The sequence below is a fragment of the Meriones unguiculatus genome, chromosome 10 (assembly GCF_030254825.1).
Source record: "Meriones unguiculatus strain TT.TT164.6M chromosome 10, Bangor_MerUng_6.1, whole genome shotgun sequence".
NCBI classification, from domain to species: domain Eukaryota; kingdom Metazoa; phylum Chordata; class Mammalia; order Rodentia; family Muridae; genus Meriones; species Meriones unguiculatus.
Genome location: NC_083358.1, coordinates 61,604,735 through 61,610,373, shown reverse-complemented (window position 1 = coordinate 61,610,373; position 5,639 = coordinate 61,604,735).

Here is a 5,639-nt window from a genome sequence, read left to right as displayed (position 1 = left end):
GCAGTCGTGTGTTGTGATTTGTGAAACCTGTGAAACCACCGTGTAACTTTGCTGTGCAATCCTGACATATTCTCTCCAAGATTCAAATTGACATTTCTGATTACAAATTAAATGGAAGTGATCACATGTTCTGTGAGTGGATGCATGGATCATTGCTTCTTGTGAACTCACTCATTGGTACACAGGTATTTATTTGAAAACTCTTATAACATGAACTTTGCCAGTAGCACTTACTGTAAACAAAAACAACTTTCAAGGTTAATGACAGTGTCCAGTTTTGAAAGTTTGTAACCTACTGAAATGACTATCACATCTGACCCTCTACAACAACGTAGCCGCACCTCACATATCTATTTGAGAGAAGCCCGTCACCAAAGTGAAGCTAGTGGATGGCTTCACATGGGCGAAACACATGAACAATGATTACTCCATGCTATTGGATAGGAAGGCAACCCTGAAGAGGCCATGAATGTGGTGTCTGGAATGCTGTTGAACAATCTTCTTTTCATATTGGTCTTGACATTGGTATGAAAACATATCATATATAACCAGGGTCAAGGTTTCCATTTAGTAAGTTCCAAAGGAGAGAATAGAAAAACGAGTGAACAAAGTATCACATAGCATAAATATTTTTAGTTACCCTCCCTGGCCTGGTTCTGTGCCCCCATAGATGAAAAATGTCCAGACTGTCCTTATGTCCTCACTCATTTGACAGTTGGCTGCTGAGCATTTATCATAGATTCAATTCTTCCTCGTGAGTTATGCCTGACCACCACGCTCATGTAACTAATGTTGAGTGGAAAAGAGAAACAATAAATATTCTAAAATATCAGCTAGATAATTTTATAATTAAAGTATCATGGTGACTTTGCTGTTGCTTAAAACTGGGGTGTTAGGAAAGGCCTCCCCAGGGTTAGAAAAGTAGATCGAGCAGCAGCTGCCAAGCATCCCAGTGCTCTTGTTTGCACAGGGTACAACAGGGTAAGGGGGCTGGGGCTGCATTTCTCAGGTGTGAAGTAAGGGTGTTTTTCCCCCAAAGTGACTTCAAACTATGTGGTGTGTGGTGCCATAAACACATTTGAAACACTACGTTAGGCAGAAGGAGATTCATGTAAGATTTGAATCAGCCTAAATACCAGATGAAGGCTTATTGGACAACTAAGAGGAAATAGGTCCAAGTGTGTTATTGCAGAAACATTGAGGACATAGTTCAGTTATCTGTTGTTTTTCCTTATTTAAGTGGGGTGATTCAACATTTCCCTCCAGAGGAATTTGTATTTCCTCCTTGTAGCTTATGCACCAAGCATCAGGTGAATACTGGTTCCTTTGTTGTCCTTTTGTCAGCCCAGGGACTGACTCATTTCAACTGATACCCAAGAGAAAGATGAACAAATATTTAGTGAGCATGGTGATAGGTATTGCAGCTACAACGATGAATAAGGGATTCTCTCCTGCCTTTAAGGACCTCGCCATCTGGAGAGAAACAAGCACACATGAATAGCAGATACAGTCAGAGCTAGAGTGAACCTGAGGCCAGCATGAAGTTACCTCCTTTGGGAAGGGAGGTTGGAAGAGGTAGAGCATTCTTCCCAGGAAATTTAGTGCTTACCTTTAGACATAAAAGCGAACATGGCGTACCAGGTGAATATAGGATTTGGAATTGGGGATAATGGAAGGAAAGTTCATGACAAATGAAGCTCAGGTTCCGGTGACAGTAACTGCGACATAGAGAATTAACAGCAGTCCATGGAGCTGGAGGTTAGAGCCCTCTGCAAGGCAAGAGGAACTATGAGAACAGAGATTAAAAGGCAGGCATCATCAGTTACAGGAGCAGGTCTCTTATTCTTAGTGCAGCAGGGAGTCTGGTTTTATTTTTATTTTTTTTGCTTTAATTTTTAAATTATTTTTATATTAATTACTGTTTATTCACTTTGTGTCCAAGCTGTAGCTCCCTTCTTCATTCCCTTCCAACCAGACCCTACCTCCCTCATCTCCTCCCATGCCCATCCCCAAGTCCACTAATAGAGGAGGTCTTCCTCCCCTTCCGTCTGACCCTAGCCTATCAGGTCTCATCAGGACTGCTGCATTGTCCTCCTCTGTGGCCTGGTAAGGCTGCTCCCCCCCTCAGGGGGAGGTGATCAAAGAGCAGGCCAATCAGTTCATGTCAGAGACAGTCCCTATTTCCCTTACTAGGAACCCCACTTGGATATTGAGCTGCCATGGGCTACATCTCTGATGGGGTTTTGGTTATCTCCATGCATGGTCCTTGGTTGGAGTGTCAGTCTCAGAAAAGACCCCTGTGCCCAGATATTTTGGTTCTGTTGCTTTCCTTGTGGAGCTCCTGTCCCCTACAGGCCTTTCTATCTCCCACTTCTTTGATAAGATTCCCTGCACTCTGCTCCAAGTTTGGCTATGGAGTCCAGTTTTAGAAAGGGCTGTGTCAGTCAGTTCCATTGTCAACAGGTCTAGTAGCTGGTGCCAATGTCTGTCTTGGGTGAATTAGGAAAAACCACTTGGAAATTAGAAAATATGCCACTGCTCCTCACAGAAGTGATGGAATCGTGCTCCCTCAGCCTTATCCTAGGAGCTGGATTGGATTCAGCTCCCACTCTTTGTACTCGTGCAGTGGTTCACAAAGCTTCTCTTTGGAGAAGAGTTTTTGCAGTGACTATGGAAATGCTGGGGCTGCAGTCCAGGGAAGCTGGTTGGAGGCTCATTGAGCTAGTAAGCATTTGTAGGGCTTGGTGGTTTACAAGATCCATGGGGAAAGGAAGGAAGAATAGGATTCTCCATTTTTGTGAGTGTTTTACCTGTTCAGTCGTCTGTCCTCTTTTTCTTTAACTCTTTCTAATGATGCAACCCTTTCTCCTCCAAAGAACTCACTCTACAGTTGAGGAGGCCCAGGACAGCATCTGTTGGGTAGTAAAAAAATAAAATGTTCTTGCATGTTAGAACACTATATGAAGACTCAGAAAGAGACTGGTCCATTCTTTTTGGGAGTGTGCTGAGGAAAACAGGAGGGGCATGTGGTCAGAGGGCAGAATAGGAAGTTTGAAAATGATTAAGGACTTAGGAAGAAGCAGAGAATATGATGTTTGTAACATAGGCCTGGAGCTTAAAAACAGAACAGTGCAGACTTTGGGCAGAAGTGGAAATATCTGGCTTCCTGTGGTACCACAGAGAAGAGCTCTGTAAGAGGATGAGGCAAGGCCCAGTGAAAGGAGGCTCCTTTATTTGCCAGCCATGTGCTCCTGTGCTGGGTACACACACAAAGAAGGGATGAATGAGACAGGCATCCTTGCTGCCACAGAGGCACATTGACACCCTTAGATTTGTATCTAGGAGTAGTATGGGGTGTATCACATATTCAGATCAGTGAGGGGTATAGACGAGGAGGTTAGATGAAATATAGAAAGACCAGGCAGGGACAACAGTTTCTATTAGCAGGTTATTGAGACAGTAGGAAGAAAAGAGGAGAACAGGTATCATTTTTTAAAAAACTTATTCATTTCATGAGGAAGTGTGTGCTTGAGTGTATATATGAGCATCACGTGTGTGCAGGAGCCAGTGGAAGGGGATGTGAGGGTACCAGTTGTTCAGTGACTGAATGTAAGTGGTGAAGAAATTGGCAGAGAAAAGGATTGGCTTGTGGTCTCTGACTTGGGTGGTGGTGGTGGTGATGGTGATCGTGGTGTGTGAGATGCTTCTCTCATAGCGAGACAGACATTTGCAAGGTATGAACGAACACAGCAAATTTATTGTTTTAGAATTATATTATTTTGCCACCAACACTGACAAAACTAAGCCAAACCAAGGTGACATCCAAACAACTTTCTGGACTGTGTCCCTAAATTTATATATCTACTTTTGTTAAAAAGTGATTATGCTAATCAATCATTTGACCAACCTCCAATCAAATGACCTGGTTATACTGTTTCTGGGAGATGTAGTTCCGACTTTATGTAATTGCACGGAAGAGGGCACCACAGCTGTGGAAACATGCAAAGGTGACTCACCAAGTCATAGCAAGGGACTGCTCTATGAAGCTTGGCATCCTGCCCTAGCTTTATAAAATCAGGTAGCACTGACTGGACAGGATGGGTCTTATGACATTCACCTGTCATTCAGAGCCCAGATGCCTGTCGACAGACAAACAGGCAAGAAAAATGTGGTGCAAATGCACATCAAATTTTATATAACCAGCCATAAGAAAAATAAAATCATGACATGCTTAGGAGAATGGCTAGAGCTGGAATTACTAACTTGTTATTTAGAAACTGTAGTCCCTACCAGGTTTCTATATTTTGTCTATATTTCTCACAAACCTGTGCTTCAGAAGCAAAGATGGCCTCTGAACATAACAACATCTTTGTTAACGACTTTAACAGGATTCATTTTAAGAAAGAAAGAATGAAGAATAAGCAAGCAGAAAATATGTACACGTAATTGTTTAAATCATTTCAGTGAAACACAGGATAAACTAGTAGAGATTTAAAGTAAAATATGGTTAAAGGAAATTTAATTTGAAGAGGCAAGAAGTATTATAGAAACACACATATATATATTAAAATACATATTAAAACATGGAATTGACATGAGAAAAAACGGTAGAGATTTATCTCTATGAGTCTGGGGTTTTTCCTTACATGGTCCTTTCCATTTTTATCCATTCTCCTAAGATGTCATGATTTTCTTTTTCCTCATGGCTGGTTATATAACATGTGAAGTGTACACGCACACATTTTTCTTGCCGGGTTTCCTGTGGATGGACTGCTAGGCTATTCCATTTCTTAGCCATTGTGAATAGCGCTGCAAATAGCGCTGTGGATGTGCAAGTGCTTCCGTGATGGGATGTAGGCTTTTAAGTGTACGCCCAGAAAAGATTCAGCTGGGTCACATAGCACTTTTTGCTTTAAATTCACCAATTTTCATACCCACCAAGCATGATAAGGGTTCCTTTCTTCACATCCTCAACTGCCCTTGTTCTTGTATGAGGTTAGCCATATTTGTGTTAACTCAGTCTCATGAAAGGTTTGTAAATACTGCCTGTAAATGCGAATTTACTCTTCTCAACCTACTTTCTTTCTCCCCTATCTCTTATCCACCCTAGGTTTTGCCTCTGAGTGATGGTTTAAAGCAACATTTAACATATATTTGCTTTCTTTTCTCTGGAAAAAAAAAGTCAGTAGACTGTAGCTTTAACAATTCTTTCTTAATATGAATGAAAAAGTACATAGGTAGGTGGGCTTTCAAGAGAAAAGAGGTGTTTAGATTGAATTGAAAGATGAACAGGTGGTATCTGATCTTCAAAAAAATATTACCTTCCTGAGCCTAGTGTGATGGCTGAGAGTAAAGACTCTTGCTGCCAAGCGTGACAACCTGAGTTTGGGCCCCAGAACCCACATGACAGAAGGAGAGAACCCACTCCCACAAACTGTCTTCTGATCTCTACATGCACATGCTCACACACGTACATGCACAATGCACATATACATACACACACACATACTCATACGTATGTATATATACACACATACACATGCGCACACACAAAAAAATGGAAGTAAAATAATCAAAATAGTATCTTCCATACCCACAAGTTACAGTAAGTATGACTTTCACTATGATAATGTGCATTT